The sequence below is a fragment of the Mustela lutreola genome, chromosome 4 (genome assembly GCF_030435805.1).
Source record: "Mustela lutreola isolate mMusLut2 chromosome 4, mMusLut2.pri, whole genome shotgun sequence".
NCBI classification, from domain to species: domain Eukaryota; kingdom Metazoa; phylum Chordata; class Mammalia; order Carnivora; family Mustelidae; genus Mustela; species Mustela lutreola.
In genome coordinates, this window is record NC_081293.1 from 76331770 (window position 1) to 76352360 (window position 20591).

Sequence of the window (20591 nt, forward strand, 5' to 3'; positions counted from 1 at the left end):
TAAATGAAGGCAAACTCTGGATATTTGTAAGCAATGTTGATTTCTGTAAGTGTATCCTACTGGGAGAATGGAGCCATAGGGTCTAATTCTTAGTCCCAAGGATTGTGGTTGCTTTGAAGTTCTCACAAACTTTTTCTTTTGACTGAATCATCTATTTTACTGCATAAAAACTGATTTTTATCTTGAAAAACCTGAGGCTAAAAAAAAAGGATGGCTGTCAGTATCAATTGAAAGGGTGGGGAACAGAAACATTCAGTGAATCTTTGCTGTTCATTGGGACATATCTTTATAAGCATATAACCCCCCTAAGACAGACCATGGAGATTAGATCAGATCTGGCTATGATGTGCTGAATTTTGGTGCAGAAATGAAGGGTAAAATATTTGTCCCCATGGGGACAGATCCATGACTGCATTTTTCAAAATGTCAAGGTTACATTTGAAAAGTAGTTGCAATTTTCTCCCATTTCCTAAAGATAATTCTCCGCTTGTACTTCACACATAAAAATCCATGACTTAATGAAAATTTTCTTCACAGTATTAGGATAATAATTCCAACCTAACATGGCTTAGAGTAGAGTGTATTTTTTCCTTAATCTCCAGATTCCAGCGAATAAAAACATAGTATTGTTGGTGATTTAGTAATATTTTGTCTTTTCAACCACTTCAGTTTTGTAGGAGGTCAGTTTGTTTCAGAAACTTTGTCAAATAAGCTATCTCTTTTTGGAAGTATTAATCTATAAAAGAAGAAAACATATTCCTATTTGTTCGAGATAATTCTATATAAAACAGTCTACCTCAGATAAATTGAATCTTACTGGATAAAAAATGTACCTTTGTGTATATTTGGTATGCTTTACCAAGTCCTGATTTTATATGCAATAGCAGTATAGCTAAACATTGCAGTATACTTTGACAACTAGTAAACCATCAAAGTTTATTGTGGTATAAATGTTAAAAATGCTAGTAGCTATTTGGAGGTAGATATTAGATAGTGATGTTTAATGAGATGGAATAAATGGCAAATGCAAAATAAAATTCTCAAATAATTTTAAGGAAAATTAATTTCAATTTATTAGAAATCTTAATATAAGAATTATTTTTAAAAGTCCATGTAAGAAAATTTTGGAGGATGGTCAGTTGTAGAAAATCAATAACTAGAAGCATTAATTAAAAATTCTGTCACCATGCTGGGAAGTGAGAGGACATATGGACAAGATTTTAAAAGATTTAAGTCATTTTGCAGATGTCAACAGGTAATTTGCCTTTATATTGGACAATTATTTTTAGTCCATAAGCCACTGATACAGAAAAATGGTACCAAAATTATGGCCTTTCTGCAGAAATTAAACAGTGTATCTTTGTAAGAAATACTCAAACATGAAACATCATTTGGATTCAACTAAATATTATAAATATTATAATTTGTATATGTTAAAAAGAGACATTTTCACATGGATCATCTTTTTTTTTTTCAAGATTTCATTTGTTTATTTGAGAGGGAAAGAGAGGGAGAGAGTGTGGGCACACAAGTGGGGTGGAGCAGGGGTAGGGGCAGAGGGAGAAGGACAAGTCAACTCCCCACTGAGCAGGGATCCAAATTCTGGGCTTGGTCCCAGGACCCTGAAATCCCACCTGAGCTGAATGCAGCCACTTTAACAGAGTGAGCCACCTAGGCACCTCTTCATGTGGATTGTCTTAGGTCATCTTCACAAGGACCTTGTGGAGCAATTATTTCAATTTTTAAAATAATCAGATTAGATTTAGAGAGTTAGAGAGTCTAAGGAACTTGTTCAGAATCTCAGCTACTTGATGGTCAATGTGAACCTTAACTGAGCTCTTCTACACCCAAATATAGTGCTTTCCCCACTACCTACACCAACTGAAGTAATTAATAGCCTCATTTGGACATCTCAATAAATATCTTATCTCTTCGGTAAATATCTACAAGATTTCTACTATTTCTGACATGTCTGCGTTACATCGTGGAGATTGAAGAGTTACCTTGACTGACCTCAAGTAAATTTTGTTCTTCTGTATGTTGTTTAATATGTTGTTTTTCTCTGGCTGCTTTCAAAACTTTCAAATGAAGCATACATTTGACTGTATGTGTGTAGATGTTATTTTCCTTGAATTTACTATGCTTATGTTCTAATGAGCTTGAATTTGTACATTTATGTTTTTCACCAAATTTGAGAAACAAGCCACATTTCTTCATCCATTTATTCTGTCCCTTTATTTTGTTTTTCCTCTCCTGGTACAATCACCGCATATATGTTAGGCAATCTTCAATTGTTGTGCTTTTTCTGAGTCTATTCATTTTTTGCATTTAATTCTCTCTTATCTAATTTATTATTTATCTGTCTTAAAGTTCATTTACTTTATCTTCAATATGTTGTTAATCCTGTCAGGTGAAATTTTTATTTCAGATTGTATTTTCCACTTTTTAATTTCTTTTTTATTCTTATAGCTTCTATTCCTTTGAGATTTGTCTTTTTATTCATCATCAATGTATTTCCATATCCATGAAGATAATTATAGTAGCTTGTTTAAAATCTGTTCTGATGCCAACATCTTGATCCATCTCTACTTTTGTCTTTGCTGATTACTTTTTTCTTTGAATGTGGCATTTTTCCATTTCATTGGAATTTGTGTAATTTGGATTTGTGTTCTGGGTATGAAATATACATTGTAGAGATTCTGGATTAGGTTATATACTTTCAAAGAATGTTGTTGTTGTTGTTTTTGAGTGTGCAGTTTGACAGAACTCAAACTACATTTTTTTCCCATGTGGTGCATGGCAAGTTCGCCAAATATTTAGGCATAATGTGATGTTTCTATCTTATCTCTCTTTTTAGAAATCCTCCCCTCACTCTACTCTGCCCCCTCTTAATTTTTCAGCTGTGTAGTTGTCCCAGACTCTGCTCTTCTTGGTTCATCAGTCTATTAAAAAAGTTTTATCACATCCATATTGTAGTTGCACAACATTGCACTAATGTTGGTGCTGTCTGTCCTCAGGCTCTGAGTGGTGAAACTAGGAAGCTTACCTAGGATTTTTCTCTTCTAGCAAGTGTTGACTTACCTGTAACATATGTCTGCTTTGCTCAGTCTTCAGTGACCTTAGATAATTGCTTTTCTTTACACATTACACTGCAGTTTATGGAATCATATAACATCTGGTGTTTGTACCTGGCTTCTTTTACTTAGCATAATGCTTTAAAATTAATTTGCAATGTTGTATATATAAGAGATTATTCCCTTATGTTCATACTCTTTTACTATTGAGTAGTATTTTGTTGTGTGAATATGCCACAATGTGTTAATCCATTAACTATTTAATGAACACTTTGGTTGTTTTTAGTTTGGGCTATTCTGAATAAAGTTCTTTAAAAATTCAAATAGAAGATGTTGGGTGGAAATACAGTTTTATTTTTTTGGAAATACTTGGTCATGTATAGGTGTTACATGTAACTTAAAGTATAATTTTTTTTTCAAAAGAAATGTCATTATTTTATATTCCCATCAATAACGTTTGAAATTTCCTGTAGATCCACATTTTCACTTGGTATTATCAGTCTTTAAAACAGTAATCATTATAGGGGTGCCTGGGTGGCTATATCCTCAGAACCTATTCATCTTTTACCTGGAAGTTTGTACCCTTTGACCAACATCTCTCCATATTCCTCAGCACCTAATTCTTTGCAACCACCATTCTACTCTCTAAGTAGAAAGCCTTTTTCAGATTCCAAATATAAGAGAGAACACATTATATTTTTATTTTCTGACTAATTTCACTTGGCATGATGCCCTCAGCTTCCACCCATGTTGTTACAAAAGTAGAGGGACTGACACTGACAGAGTCACCACGATCTGGAGCAATGCTGATCAATGTTTCTGGGGGAAGACAATATAGCACTGCCTCTTGAAGTTTCCTGGCATCAAAGCAATACATGTTGCTTCTGCTCTTATTTTATTGGCCAAAACAAATCACATGGCCCGACCTATCTTCAAAGCACATCCTTACCATGAATCTGGAAGGTTATTGGTTATTAGTCTTCATGTCAACCATCACTCATTAAAAATACCATCAGAATCCTTGAGGAGAACACGGGCAGCAACCTCTTCGACCTCTGCCGCAGCAACATCTTCCTAGGAACAACGCAAAAGGCAAGGGAAGCAAGGGAAAAAATGAACTACTGGGATTTCATCAAGATCAAAAGCTTTTGCACAGCAAAGGAAACAGTTAACAAAATCAAAAGACAACTGACAGAATGGGAGAAGATATTTGCAAACGACATATCAGATAAAGGACTAGTGTCCAGAATCTATAGAACTTAGCAAACTCAACACCCAAAGAACAAATAATCCAATCAAGAAATGGGCAGAAGACATGAACAGACATTTCTGCAAAGAAGACATCCAGATGGCCAACAGACACATGAAAAAGTGCTCCATATCACTCGGCATCAGGGAAATACAAATCAAAACCACAATGAGATATCACCTCACACCAGTCAGAATGGCTAAAATCAACAAGTCAGGAAATGACAGATGCTGGCGAGGATGCGGAGAAAGGGGAACCCTCCTACACTGTTGGTGGGAATGCAAGCTGGTGCAGCCACTCTGGAAAACAGCATGGAGGTTCCTCAAAATGTTGAAAATAGAACTGCCCTATGACCCAGCAATTGCACTATTGGGTATTTACCCTAAAGATACAAATGTAGTGATCCAAAGGGACACATGCACCCGAATGTTTATAGCAGCAATGTCCACAATAGCCAAACTATGGAAAGAACCTAGATGTCCATCAACAGTTGAATGGATCAAGAAGATGTGGTATATATACACAATGGAATACTATGCAGCCATCAAAAGAAATGAAATCTTGCCATTTGCAACAACATGGATGGAACTAGAGCGTATCATGCTTAGCGAAATAAGTCAAGCAGAGAAAGACAACTATCATATGATCTCCCTGATATGAGGAAGTGGTGATGCAACATGGAGGCTTAAGTGGGTAGAAGAATAAATGAAACAAGATGGGATTGGGAGGGAGACAAACCATAAGTGACTCTTAATCTCACAAAACAAACTGAGGGTTGCCGGGGGGAGGGGGTTTGGGAGAAGGGGGTGGGATTATGGACATTGGGGAGGGTATGTGCTTTGGTGAGTGCTGTGAAGTGTGTAAACCTGGTGATTCACAGACCTGTACCCCTGGGGATAAAAATATATGTTTATAAAAAATAAAAATTAAAAAAAAATAACATTAGATAAGGATTCTAATTCAAAATGTGTAGCCTGCATAATCATTTTAGTCTTGTGGTTTTAAAGTCAAATGTCAAAGATTATGCCTAATATTGGAATATTTAAGAGAACTTGATGTCCATCATGTCTATAAATTTAATTTATTATGTATAGAAGAGTTAAATATATGAACGATTTTAAATATGTTTGTAAATTGGACAATTAATTATCCAAATGGATATAGATGCAATTAAAATATTTAAAGAAATCTAAACTAACTTTTAAAAATTTTAAAAAGATTTTATATATTTATTTGAGAGGGAAAGAGACGGTGTGTGTGCATGCATGTTCCTGAGAGCAAGGGGGAGGGGTAGAGGCAAAGGGAGAGGTACAGGCAGACATGCCGGGTGAAGTGCCCACCTTGGGGCTTTCTCACAGCCCTGAGATCACCACCTGAGCCAAAACCAGAGTCAGATGCTTAACTGACTGAGCCACTCAGGTGCCCTAAGCTAACTTTTTAATGTGTTTATAAAGTAATCTCAGCCTCCTTAGAAGTGATTGTTAATATTTTTTGAGTTATAAATGGAGTAATAAATTTTGCTTGTTGAAGTTAAAAATATAAGAATGAATTAGGTTTATGAATTTATTACTCAAATAAATAAATATTAATTTTTAAAACCAAAGTAAACTTGAACAAATGCTATCCTTTTTGGGTATCAAATTCTCACATTTAATACTAGTCAATGCTATTATAATCTCAAGGTCTCCTTTATTTTCCTTTCTGAGCACAAAAGCCAGTGAAATGAATACTATTAGAGATTTAGTATGAAGGACATACTGAAAATATATATTATAACAGAGGAAGACCTGAAGATACAGTTGGCTAAGTTTCTAACAGAATGATTATCTTTTCTTTTTAGCTTACATTTAAAAAAAGACTAAATTTTAGAAGGAAAAAATACCATGTTTTCGAGACTCTTTAACATTTCTTTTTTACAAGAATAACCAGTACAGGTTAAGTTGACGGGATTTAGTGTAAGTAAAGTACTTACTGGAATTGGATGAGGGTACAAAGAGAAGAAAAATATTATATTTGATGAAACCCACTGTGCACACTTCCTTTAAGTATGGGCCTATGCAGTAAGATACTCAAGAGAATAAGAGCAATTAAGATATTCAAAAACATATGAGACAATTTATGTAATATGTGTATATTTATAAATATGCTTATTTATAAGTATAAAGTATATATATATATAAATATACTTATTTATAAATAAATATAAACATATTTATTTATGGCTTCATCTGTACCACAAGAGAAATTGTAATGACTCTGCAAAGACCACAAATCTTTTGCATATAAGTCAAAATGTCTATTCCATTTGGCTTAGGAATATGTGTAAAGCTTCCATATGGGAAAAAGATTTTCTGATACCCAAATAAAGAATCAGGCATCAAAGAACCTACTGAAAAGTTTGGCAAATATTGACAATTGTCACAAAACTTTGAATTCCAATTTGAAAGTCTACATATTCTATTTTGCAATATTCTCTATCATTTTATATTAGAGCTGTTCAGAACTTTCTTCCAAAGCCATGGGATTTAATATATGATTATACCGTATAAACAATGCATACATGTATATGGATGTATATATTAGCATTCATTTCAGTTTGCTACCAGTTTACATATCCTACTAGATACCCCAGTGACTGGTTATTGCTCTCACAGTGAAACTAAAGATATGCCAACTCTCTTGAAGCAAAGTCCAAAACTTTAGAATAATGCTTATATATTTGATTTATATAGTTTATTTCTCCCAGAGTGTTCATTTTAAATTAACTCCACATTGAAATAAGTGATCATGCTAATAGCTGACAGGGCTAGGTTAGGCTGACTTTGTCTTCATGTCATTGACAGTAACAAGAAAAAAAAAGAAAGTCATAGATCCCTTTTGTAAAATACATTTTTTTCTTTAAAAGTATTTATTTAAGTTTTTTTCAATTTTTCTGTTTTAATTTTTATTTTCAGCATAACAGTATTACTTGTTTTTACACCTCACCCAGTGCTCCATGCAATCTGTGCCCTCTCTAATACTCACCACCTGGTTCCCCAAACCTCCCACCCCTCACCCCTACAAATCCCTCAGATTGATTTTCAGAGTCCTTAGTCTCTCAAGTTTCACGTCCCCTTCCAATGAATTTAATTTAAATTTTAAATTTAATTTGTTTTTTCAATTTTAAATTTAATTAAATATATTTAATTTAAATTAATTTCAATTAAATTTTTTTAAGTCCTTGTTTTTAAAGAGTAGAAAATTTACTTTTTCAAAAAGGATCAAATTCAGAAGGAAAGAGTAGGACGAAAGTCACCTTCATCAGCCTATAAACATATACTCAAACCAAAAACACTGTAAACTGCAAAAAGATGCGAACTGTTTTTAAAAATAAATGGCAGACGACTTTAGGTAAGAATAACTTTCATGGAAATTGAGGAGGTAGAGGTGTTCGAATTGTTCAGGAGGTACCAAAAGCATGCGAATCATATTCTATTGAAAGGAAGGAAGACTGAGATTCTGAACAAAAATGTTTTATTAGGAAAAAAAATCAAAAAGTATATGTATATATAAATATAAATATAAATGCAAATATAAATACATATAGACATACACACATACGTGTGTGTGTGTGTGTTTGTGTGTGTATGCATATATACTATCCCAGTCCTAAACCCCAGCACCTGGGTTTGTGACCTTATTTGGAAATAGGGTCCCTGGAGATGTAACTAGCGTGGATGAGATCATATTTGAATAGCCTGGGCCCCTAATTCAGGAGGACTTGTGTCCTTCTAAGGGAGACTGTGGATACACAGATATGCACTGAGGGAGAGGGCCATGTGAAGAAGTCCAAAGTCCAAATACATCAAGCTGGAAAAGGGGCCTGGAACAGATCCTCCCATAATACCTCCAAAAGGAGCATGGTCTATAAGCACTGTAGCCTCTAGAACTGTGATACTGTCCACTTGTGTTGTTTCAGCCTCTAGGCTTGTGGTATCTTGTAATAGCACCCCTAGAAAACTAATACAACCCTGTTAGAGGAAAAGTAACCAATCAGAAGCCCACGAGGAATTGGAAAAGAGAAAAAAAATCTATCTATCTATATAGATATGTCTATATCTATATCTATATAAATAACTCTTTATAACATTGAAAACGAATGGACATTTGAAAACCGTGTGAAAAGGAAAGCAAGCAAGCAAACAAACAAAAACTGAGCCCCAGGATTCACTCGAATTTTCACCTGGAATAGTTCTGGATGGTGCACATAGGGAGGAGATTCCAAGGAAAAGATGGAAGTCTCCCTGATGTGAGGAAAGAGAGATTGGGATTCAGGAAGGCTGGAGTGATGAAAAGGCCATGGGTTCAAGAGAGAAATAAGTCAAGTAGAAATCAAACTCTTGGAAATACACACTGGTGTCCTCTTCCGTCCTTGCTCCATAGGAAGCAGTGTGTGTCTAAGAAAATACTTCAGGTACTAACAAAGAGTCAAGTCAATGGAACCAGATGGTTGCCAAAACTCCCACAAGGCTAGAGGTCATTGGAGTAACAACCAGCCAGAGGGAAGAGTTCCTCTGGCTAAGTCAGAATATTCTGTAGAGACCCGGTAAGGAGCCTGAGTTAGTTAGTTATAAAAAGGGTCAGAATTACCTACTAATCTCTCACTGCCCATGTGACAGCCAATAAAAGAATGCAGACAGTAGCCTCCAAAGGACTCAGGTTATAAAAAGGAAGGCAGTTCAAAAGGGAAAGGGAAGAAGGAATAGACAGGAAAAAGAAAATATGCCTAGCGAGGTAGTAGACTTCAAATTTAATATAGCAATGACCTTCAGAGTGAACGACTCAAATTCTGTCCACTTTGTTATTTCAGCCTCTAGTCTTGTGGTATCTTATAATAGCACCCCTAGAAAACTAATACAAACTCTGTGAGAGGAAAAGTAACCAATCAGAAGCCCATGGGGAATTGAAAAGAAAAAATATCAATCTATATAGATATAGATATGTCTATATCTACCTATATATATATCTATATATCTAACTCTTTAAAACATTGAAAATGAACGCACATTTGTGAACCCTGTGAAAAGAAAAACAATCAAAAAAATAAAAAAATAAACTGAGCCCCAGGATTCACTCAGCTTTTCACCTGGAGGAATTCTGGATGGTGAGGGGAGGGAGGAGATTCCAAGGAAAAGATGGGAGTCTCCCTGGTTTGAGGAAAGAGAGACTGGAATTCAGGAAGGCTGGAGTAATGAAAAGGCCATGGGTTCCAGAGAGACAGAATTCAAGTAGAAAACAAGCTCTTGAAAATACACACTGGAGTCCTCTTTAGTCCTTGGTCCATAGGAAGCAGTGTGTGTCTTAAAAAATGCTCCAGGTTCTGACAAAGAGTCAAGGCAACGGAACCAGATGGTTGCCAAGACTCCTACAAGGCTAGAGGTCATTGGAGTTCCAACCAGCCAGAGGGAAGTGTTCTTCTGGCTAAGTCACAATATTCAGTAGAGACCCGGTAAGGAGCACGAGTTAGGAGTGTGATGAAATGATCCATCCGAGAAAGCTGACTCTAGAGCTTCCCTAAAGAAGGGGAGAACAATTGTAAAAAGGGTCAGAAATACCTACTAATCTCTGTCTGCCCCTGTGACAGCCAGTCAAAGAAGGCAGAGATTAGCCTCCAAAGGACTCAGGTCATCGAAAGGAAGGCAGTTCTAAAGGGAAAGGGAAGAAGGAATAGACAGGAAAAAGAAAATACACCTAGCGAGGTAGTAGACTTCAAATTCAACATTTCAACAATGACCTTCAGAGTGAAAGACTCAAATTCTATTGAAAGAAAAGACCTCAATAGGTCAGTGAAAAATAAACTCTACTTAGAAGGATGCAGAGGCTACTATAGATTTTGTGGAAAGAAAAAGGATGAAAAGGACTAGAGCTTACCCAAACGAATCCTAGGTCTTGAGAAGAGACAATAAAAAGACACCTGATAAATGAACAGAGAAAGAAGACATTTCAGAACACAAAAGGACCCTTTTAGAAAGACATGGCTATCCTCAAGTTGTCTGCATCCGATGAGAAAACTCATTGAGATCAACCATATTGAAGCCCATAAAACAAGGCTAAAGACATTTTTTTGGAAAGCTTTTCTTTCTTTCTTTGTGAGAGAATGAGTGAGAGAGAGCATGAGAGAAGAGAAGGTCAGTGGGAGAAGCCAACTCCCCAAGGAGCTGGGAGCCCGAGGCGGGAGGAGATCCTGCAAGACCGGGGTCATGACCTGAGCCCAAGGCAGTTGCTGAACTAAAAGAGCCACGCAGGCACCCCTCTCCAGAAATTGGTCCACAACAGCTGAGGGGCACCTGGGTGGCACCCTCAGTGAAGTGCCCAACTCTTGGTTCTGGCTCAGGTGGTGATCTCAGGTTCTTGAGATTGAGCCCTGAGGAAAGCTCTGGGCTCAGGGCTGAGTCCACTGGTTCTCTCTTTTGGTCCTGCCCTTCCCCCATCACACTCAATTGTGCTCTTGCCCTAAAACCAACATGGAGGCTTAAGTGGGTAGAAGAATAAATGAAACAAGATGGGATTGGGAGGGAGACAAACCATAAGTGACTCTTAATCTCACAAAACAAACTGAGGGTTGCCGGGGGGAGGGGGTTGGGGAGAAGGGGGTGGGATTATGGACATTGGGGAGGGTATGTGATTTGGTGAGTGCTGTGAAGTGTGTAAACCTGGTGATTCACAGACCTGGGGATAAAAATATATGTATATAAAAAATATATGTTTATAAAAAATAAAAAAAAAAAAAAAAAAAAAAAAAAACCAAGTATGAAAACCCTTCACAGAAGGGAACAATGGTTGAGAGTGGGAGGGGTGGGGAGAGAAGTGACAGGCCCCAGGGCGAGCGGGAGGTGCCCGAGGTGCTGCCCGCCCTCCCAGGTCCGGGCTCCCTCCGCGGATGCCGCCTTTGCCCCCGCCGCCCTGGGTGCTACCATGGCAGGGAGCAGCAGGGAGCAGCTGAGCCCAGGGAGCCTTGGGGCAAGCCTCCTTGAACGCCTCCAGCGCCCTCTGAGCGCGCTCCTGAGATCCGCTTGGGACTGCTGGAGCTGCTGCAGGGCTTCACGGTGGACTTGTCGAGGCAGCAGCCTGCACACCATGCCCTGCATCTGGCTCTTTCCTTAGCAGGAAGCCCGTTTACACCTCTCTCTCTGCCTGTCTCTCTCCCTCCTTCTCCTCTCTGTCAAAGGAAGAAAGAAAATCTTAAAAAAATCATCAAACAACCCTCCATATTCTTGTCGTTCTTTAGGGCCCCATGCATCAACATTTGATTTTTACTTCTTGAACTGAAGGAATTGTTTGATTGATTGATGAACTGGACAGAAAGACAGAGACAGTGAGAGAGGGAGCCCAATTTGAGGAGTAGAAGCCATGGAAGTGGGAGAGGGAGAAGCAGGCTTCCTGCTGAGCACAGAGCCCCAGGAAGGTCTGGAGCCCAAGACCCTGGCATCAGGATCCCAGCAGAAAGCAGCCACCCAGGTGCCCCACTCCATGATTAAATCCGTTTTTCATGATTCAATCCATTGGATTAAGCAACACTCTTTGGGGTCTCCCTCCTTGGGTTAACACTAACACATTGTGTTTTCCTTTGTTGTTCTGTGATCACTGAGGATTTCAGGAATCTTTTCATGTTTCTTGGCCGATGGTTTTCTCCTTGGGATATTTCTGCTCTAGGATTTTCATTGTTTTGAAGTTACCTATCTATCCTTCTTGTTTCCTAGGTTCTCCTATCTAGAGTTGTATACAGTTCCTTATCTGGTATCTCCATAGAGCCTTTCATACTTTTAGTCTTGTCATTTGTTGGGCAAGATTTTTTGTTTGGAACCTTGGAATGAGTAGAGTCCAACTTCCCAACTGCTGCTGCCCCTCAGAACAATTTGTTACTTAAACTGTAACCCCTGGAGGATTTTACTAGTTACCAAGCACATTTACATATGACCTCTAGAAATACATACACTGGCAACAGGTCTTTGGGGAAAAGGAGGATATATGACTGTGAAGCTGGGTATCTGGGGATGCCCAGCTCGCTCAGGGCGGAACGCCACCCCCTTCACAGAAGCTGCGCTGGCTGGAAGCCCGGCCGGCCCAGGGCGGAATGCCGCCTGCTTCAGGAAAGCGGAGCACCCGGGAACGCCAGGTCAACTCAGGGTGGAATGAAAACCGCCTGCCTCCCTTATCCGTTATCCAGCCTTTCTCTTCCCAGAAGTGCCCGTTGTTAGTTAGAAGAGTTCTTTCAATGTGCTTGTTTAACTATAAACTTTATCCTCCTTCTTGCTTCTCAGCAAGACGGGATTAACATTTGACCTTCCTCAATCCTTCTATTGGCTATTGTTTTCTATCCAATAAAAGTGAGACTGTGGAGTGTTCCTGGCAGCTGTCCTTGTGGACTGTCGTCCCCTGCTCCCCGTCTTTTGCAGATGACTGGTTCGTGCCTAATTCTTCTCTCGTCGCCGACTGGAAGCGGCACCCAAGCTTCCTTGGGCTTCCTGTTTTTGGTATTCTGTTCCACTCATCTCTGCCACCTCCCCCAGTTCCTCAAAATGGTTTTCTATTCTATCTTCCAGAAAACTTCTGATGTCCTCTTTAGTATGTAGGCTCCATCAGTAGGGAATAGCGTTAAAACCTCTTATGTTCCATGTGGATATTCACGTCGTTGAGCACCGCTTGGTCAAAGTCTGCCCTTTTCTGTTGGTCTGTTTTCTCTGGTCATTTCAAGACTCCTTTTGTAAGAAATCCTATCCCATCAGATGCTCCTCTCACTCTCTTTCTCCCTTACTCTTGCTCTCACTGCTTTCTTCAGATTTGCCGGGGAATGACGAGTCCTTTTCATTCCTATGAAAACAGAAGAACTGGCTGATCCACGGACACCATTTTTAGTGATATACAAGTGTATATATAATAACTGATATGGAGATGTACATGTGCACCTACATATATATTCTTTATAAAGTATGGAGGTTGGATTAAGTCTAATGTCTCTCATACAGCTTGATAACCTGTCACTCTTTGATCAATAACTTCCATTTTCCCACAGGTCAGAGAAACGGGAAAAAATGCACATATGAACATATGTAGCACGTTAAAAAATGATCACAAATCCTATGACTCCCTATTCCCTTTGATTCACATGGGCTCTGTGACTGTGTTAAACAGTGGAAGAGAGTGGAAGAAACTTGTGTCAGTTTCAGGCCCAAGTCCAAAAGGAACCCCTCTCTTGGAACATTTGCTATTGGAGCTCTGAGTGGACAGGAAAGAAGTCCAACAACCTTGTTACAAAGACAGCACGGAAGTGGAGGGCCAGCTGAGCCTCATCTCCCAACTGTACCCATCAAAGTAACAGGCATGTGCATAAAGTCATCCTGAATCCTCTAGACCAAGCAGCCACCTGCTGAAGGCCACCACCCACTGACCTCAGTTAATGCCGTATTAAGCATAAAAATTGCCCCATGAGATCCTGCCCTAATTTCTGACCCCCAAAACATATGTAATATGACAAAAGGGTTGTTTTAAGCCCCCAAATTTTGAAGTCATTACATAACTAATTGGGCAACATGGCAAATCGTATCCAAAATAATGTAAATCAAAGAATATGTTTAAAGGCACCAAGCTATCTTTTTTTTAATAAGATTTTTTATTTATTTCTTTGTCAGAGACAGAGCGAGTGAGAGCGAGCACAGGCAGACAGAGTGGAAGGCAGAGTCAGAGGGAGAAGCAGGCTCCCCACGGAGCAAGGAGCCTGATGTGGGACTCGGTCCCAGGACACTGGGATCATGACCTGAGCCGAAGGCAGCTGCTTAACCAACTGAGCCACCCAGGCGTCCCAAGGCACTAAGTTATCTTAAAAAGTTCTCTGAACACACAGAAAAACAGAAAGAGACCCATAACTACAGAGAACAAATTGATCGTTTCCAAAGAGGAAGCAGTGGGTGGACAGGCAAAATGCGTGAAGTACAGTGGGAGATAACAGGCTTCCAGTTACAAAATTAATAAGTTACAGGATGAAAGGCACAGCATGGGGAATATGGTTGGTGGTACAGTACGGCGAGCGCAGCATAACATACACACTTGTCAAATCTTATGTTTTATATCTGAAACTAATGCAACATTGTGGGTCAGCTATACTTCAATTAAAAAATCAAAGGACGCCTGGGTGGCTCAGTTGGTTGGGCAGCTGCCTTCGGCTCAGGTCATGATCCCAGCATCCTGGGATCGAGTCCCACATCAGACTCCTTGCTCGGCAGGGAGCCTGCTTCTCCCTCTGCCTCTGCCTGCCATTCTGTCTGCCTGTGCTTGCTCTCTCCCCCCCCCTCTCTCTCTGATAAATAAATACAATCTTTAAAAAAAATCAAAGGAAGTTTAAAAAAATTAAAAGTGGGCTCTGTTATCCAAATAGGACATACGAGATGGATTTCCCATCATACCATAAATTGAAAACGACTTCTCTTGATAGAGAGTCTTAGCCCTACTCCCTCCACAAAAAAAGAAAAAAAAAACTTTCCAAAAACTTCTTGGTATTTTGACAATTATAACTGTAGTGAGTGATGAGAGTGAAAACAAACTGATAATCCAAGTTTCCTCATTTCTTATCCCTTTTATGAAGATGAACAGTAAAATCATATGTAAGAATTAACAACAGAGAGAGGTCCATTTTCCACTCACTATAACCAAGCTGGAATTCTCAACTATTATTTTGTATTAGTTGATTCTGGTGGCAAATGCCAATATGGTTTCACTTTTTGGGCACATGAGAAAGATTTGGTCGGTGAAACAGACATACCACGTTGGCCCAGGCCTGCACTGCCAGGGTTCAGGAAATTGCAAGATACAACCTGACACTTAAAACTTCCCATCAACAACTACCACTGCCCCCCAACATCTTGTTTCTTCCCAAAGACAGCTCATACTGAGACCTGTCCACTGTCAGGGTCAAGCTAAAGGGGGATGCCCACAAACTAGGTGGGAAATGAGAGGATGCAACTGCAGCTCTGTGGGGATGCCTAGGGCCACTGAATGCCCCGTCCTGATTCTCCAGCACAGATGGGGGCAGCCTGCACCACGTGGGTAGAGCTCTAGGACACAGAAAGTACTGGAGTGGCAGTCAACAAACAAATGTGTTTGTGTAATATATAAACCCCCATAGAGTTGTCAATTTGTGGGATTCACTTTTTCTAACTGTTCACCCCATGACATACAACTTCAGGAAACCCAGAGCCCATGGATTATTGTTGAAGGGCACATTCGGACTCAATCAAAGTGTAACTAAGCGTAATCATACACATAAATACAAATATCATTGAAAAAATCAATACCACCTCAAACTTTCTTTTTCATTCCCAAATGAGCTTTTATGAGTTTTAATATCAATTAATGTGCTTATAGAACTGGTAAAAAACAGTCACTGATGAAATTTTAAAATTACCACTCTGCTTTCCCTAATTTCTGTTGATGTACTTTTATCTCACACAAAAATGAATTACTAAGGAATAAATCATACTTCACTGAACACATTTCAGCTGAAATGATGCACCAAGATGTACAGCTTTGGTCAGGCTTATGCTGTTGTTGTCAACGTAGTATATGGGGTGTAAGAGCTACTGTCTTTTCCTTCTCCCATGAATATTAGTCCTAACAGATTCTTCACATGGAAAGAAAACTTAGTCTAGAAGATACACTAATTCCTCTCCTCCCTGGTGAAAAATACTGTTCGAGGTATTAGTTTTAGATAGAGAAGCAAGTTCACTTTGGAAAAAAGCACGCACACAAAAAACCCTCAAACATGACCTTTAATACAGTGATAAGGGTGAAAGTGTAAACTTCATTTGGAAACAGCACTCAAAATACTGTTTTGAAGGGCCTTTACAACAGCGGTATACTCTTTGAAAAGATTTTTCAGATCAACGGATTGAATCATATTTAATTTACCTAGGGACAATTAGGTAAAATTTAAAATTCCAAACAAAAACTTTTAGGAGACAAATAAAATTATATGTGCTTTTATTCCCGCAACTATCTCCAAAATCTAATATTCAATGGTTTAAATTGCTGCATTTCTCATTTGCAATGCAGATGAAGAGAGGAACACAGCAGACACATGTGAGATGAGGTGTGAGGCATAAAAGGGAGTACAGGAGGCAACTGATCAGCTGAATAGCGACTGCCCCAAGGATGACCATACCCTGAGCCCAAGAAGCTCTGAGTACTTTACCTTACCTGGCAAATGAGATTTAGCAAGCATGATTAAATTAAGGTGTGAGGGGGGAGAGATTATCCCGGATCACCTCGGTGGTCCCAATGTAATCATGAGGATCCATAAGGAGACAGGAGGATCAGAATCAGAAGGCAATGTGAAGTTGGAAACAGAGGGATAAAAGGTGGTGCAATGAAGGGCCACAAGCCAGGGAATGCAGGCAGCTTTAGAAGCAGGACAAGGCAAGAAAGTGGATTCTCCTCTAGAGCCTCCAGAAGGAACACAGGCTGTTAACACCCTTTTGAACTTCTGACCTCCAGAACTGCAAGATAATCAATTTGTGTTGTTTCAAGCCACTGAGAATTTGTCATTTGCTACAGTGGCACTAAAAAACTACTAGAAGAACTCACTGTGAGACATATTGAGTCTGTACAATGGCAGGGACCATTTCTAGGTAGGACTATCTTCAGGGTGTGGTAGTACTGGGCCTGGAGAGTTGACTGCCAGCATCCTTCCCCCCTCCCCCTCCCTGAACCCCAGTGCACTGTGTGCCTCCTCCACTGCAGCCCAGGTGACTCACAGGAAGCTGGCCCCATCCACACTACAGGGAAGGGTTCTGTCATGGAAGCCAGTCATATTCCTCCTGGGCCATTCACACAGCCAGCTGCACAACAACCAGTGCCTTGTTACTGTTCTACGAGAGACAGTAACCTAGGTTGTCCCACGCACACAAACGGGAAGGGCTTTACAGAAATATCTGGGTTGTCTCTGAATGTGAACAAGGAAAGCAGTGCCCCCACTGCGGGCAGCCATCACACAGTCATCAGGGGGTGGAAGACAAACTGGCCAGAGGGAAAGGGCAGAGTAGGAAAAATGGAGAGAATCATGGAGACAGTGTGAATAAAACACATTCTCTGCAAGCCCTGCCATGAGCTGCTTCTTCATGAGATTGAAGGTTTTTGTTTTGTTTTGTTTTGTTTTGTTTTGTTTTTTAATCTTTCAGACAGTTTGAGTTAGGATGAGACAACCATCCAAACTGATTCATGAGGTCAGACTTTACGGAAGCTAAGAAAGCCAGATAATAAAAGTAGATGACTCACATGTGTGAAAAGTTTCCTTTCCAACTAAGGGTGGGGGGAAAACTAGAACCTTGAATTTGTGGTTATTCCGCTATTCTTGCTATTTTTCATCACTCAAATGTATTTTTCAAGAATGAGGAACTTATTCTCAATAAATACAGTGATGGTTCCCTGAAAATTTGTAACCAAGTAGGGAACAGTCAGAGTCTCTAAACAGATTGTTTGGAATTGACTCAACAATCACATAAGATAGACTGTAAAATTTATCAAAGAGTGGGACTGTGTTTCTTATATATGATTTCATGCAAATTTTTGACTACCTGATGATTTTTAGTTTTTGTCTACAGGGTGAGTGAATAAAGGTGTCTCAACATGGTCCAGAACTAATGGTGTTCCCTGGCTCAATATGAAATCCAGGGTCATTTCTGTTTCCTTTTCCATGAACTTCTCCTTCCTCTCATTTGGTCTGTTTTTCAATCGGACTGTTTGTCTTCTTCTCAATTTGTAGGCACTTCAGAGACATGAACTCTTTGAACAGCTGATGTTACAGATGCTTTTCACAGCCTGTTGCCCACATGCAGCTTTACTCTATTTTTTGATATACAAATCTTTTTTAATTTTTTAAAATAAAGTGGCATGTCATTTCTTCTATGGTCTATGGGTCTTATCTCTACCTAAGGTAGTCTACCACTTCCCAAATATTTACATGCCCCTAGATTGTCTCCAAATTCTTTATCATTTTGTTTGTAGAGTTAGAGCTTAAACCAATTTACAATGTTAATCAATCTGACATCTGCTTACATATGTGATCGGAAGCAAGAGTTCTAAGAAAGAGAGTTCTTTCAGCTCTGAGGGATAGAGCTTAAAGTCAATATTCAATGATACTCTGTCTCATTTTCTAGAAGGAACTGGTGGTTTCTGTTTGGAACTCTGACAATTTTTTCTTAGTCCCTGAAAGTCAAATAGGTTTATGTCTGTTTTGGTTTGAGTCTGTTCAACTAATTCTCCCTGGGACTTGAAGGCTTTATGAACTGAAGGCATGACTGTTTTTCAGCTCAAGTAAATGCTGCATTAGTTCAGTTATAACTTCTGTTATTTTCTCCTTTTGTCCTCAGGATACTTGCAAGGTAGATTTGGACCTGACCTCAGATCTTACTTATTCGTTTCTCATTTCCATCTCTTTGAAATTTTCCTCAGTGTTCAGGGATATTCCTTTGGAAAATCAATTTTGTGGGGCACCTGGGTGGCTCAGTGGGTTAAGCCACTGCCTTCAGCTCAGGTCATGATCTCAGGGTCCTAGGATGGAGTCCTGCATTGGGCTCACTGCTCGGTGGGGAGCCTGCTTCCTCCTCTCTCTCTCTCTCTGCTTGCCTTTCTGCCTACTTGGGATCTCTCTCTGTCAAATAAATAAAATCTTTAAAAAAATCAATTTTGTTCTCAGCAGTGATCATTACTGTTTACAGTGTTCCTATTACATGTTACAACTAGTAAATTTAAGTTTCAATCTTTCTTGTATTTTTATGTTTTAAAAGATTTATAAAATTTATTTGACACAGAGAGACAGAGAGAAAGTGAGCACATACAGGGGGAGTGGCAGAGGGAAAGGGGGAGGGAGAAGCAGACTCCCCACTGAGCAGGGACTTCCCGCCCCCCAACACAGGGTTTGATCTCTGGCAGACATTTAACCAACTGAGCCACCCACGCACCCCAAAGCTCCCTTTCAAAATCAAAAAGTATTTTGCTGCTCTTTACTGTAACTGTATCCCCCTCAGACTTCTTGACAATAAGTTTCTCTAGCTCTGTAGTCAGTTCTTAATCAATGAGGACACGTGCTCTGGACCTCAGTTTGGTGTTCCTCCACCAAGATGCTACCTGCCACTCAGGTGTGTGAACTCTTCCAGCTCAGGCCTAGTCACACTTTTGGGAACTCCGGGGCATCAGCGAACCTGCTCTAAGGGGACCATGCTTTGTGCATAAAAGCAGGCCCCTGCCATGAAGCAGCTGCTCTCAAACCTCCCCAAGTTGTCCTTGTGTACACGCACAAAGTCTCTAAGCAACTCAACCTGCTAGGAAAGCCCATTTCTCTATGACCAAGGACCACAAGAGAGGGAAGGTATACCATGGGCCCCACACAGAAAGAGGTCTTCTCTGAAAGCCTTCAAAAGAGACGGCCTTTTCTTCCAGGCATTCCATCATGGCACCTCTAAATTCTGAGATGCTCTTCCACTGATCCCCCTGAGATGCCAAAAGGCACTTGGCAGTCGAATAGGTCCTTCCCACAGCCCACCTACATGATTCTTCAGGGCCTGCCTGGTGCTGGGGATGGGTGAAGGCAACACAGGCGCCTGGTCTTATGCTCTGATGTCACTGGTTCTTGAGAAAAGGAAGGAAAATGAGAGGGTCCAGGAGACTGCACACAACACCATGTTCTCAGAACATCTCCTTGGCCCCCAAGATCACCTTGTCATGGCAATGTCAGCAGAGCATGGCAAGTGCTACCTCAGAAGTCCCTCTGGCACCTCAGCAACAGAGAGAGAGCCCACCCATAAACACAATCCCTAGAACCAGCATCCTTTAGGAACCAAAAACCCTATGAGTCAATTACTTTGGTATGTGTTAGTGTATTTTTACCTATGTAAAATATAAGAAAAAGAGGAATGACATACCTGTATGATTTGGGGCAGTACAGCAACTCGATTTTGAGTGTTTTGGATTATAGCTAGATACTTTTTTTCCAAAAAGAAATTTATAATCCATTTAATAAAAACAATGTGAACTGCCATGTATGGAATTTTTATACTATAAATGTTTTCATTGTCTTGAGTTGTAGTAATGTACATACACTGGGGCTGGTCTCAAATGGGGGATGTCTGGAAGAAAACAGAATACATGATTAGGGGAGTGAGTGTAACCCACCACCCTAAACAGTTCAATTTCTCACAAACATATACCTCAGCTATATATTTGATGGGATGAATATCAAC

General features: G+C 39.7%; 1 long non-coding RNA gene across 3 annotated transcripts in view; it reads right to left on the reverse strand.

The window, feature by feature from the left end:
* Nucleotides 1-11108: 11108 nt before the first annotated feature.
* The window catches only part of LOC131830077 (uncharacterized), a 46906-nt gene continuing 37423 nt past the window's right edge, over nucleotides 11109-20591 (reverse strand). For 2 of the 3 annotated variants that reach the window (XR_009353068.1, XR_009353066.1), the window contains 2 exons: nucleotides 20274-20477; nucleotides 11109-13173 (listed from right to left, as the gene is read on the reverse strand). This is a non-coding gene — a long non-coding RNA (uncharacterized LOC131830077). The remainder of the gene's footprint in view (nucleotides 13174-20273; nucleotides 20478-20591) is intronic. The other variant, XR_009353069.1, reaches the window with a different exon arrangement.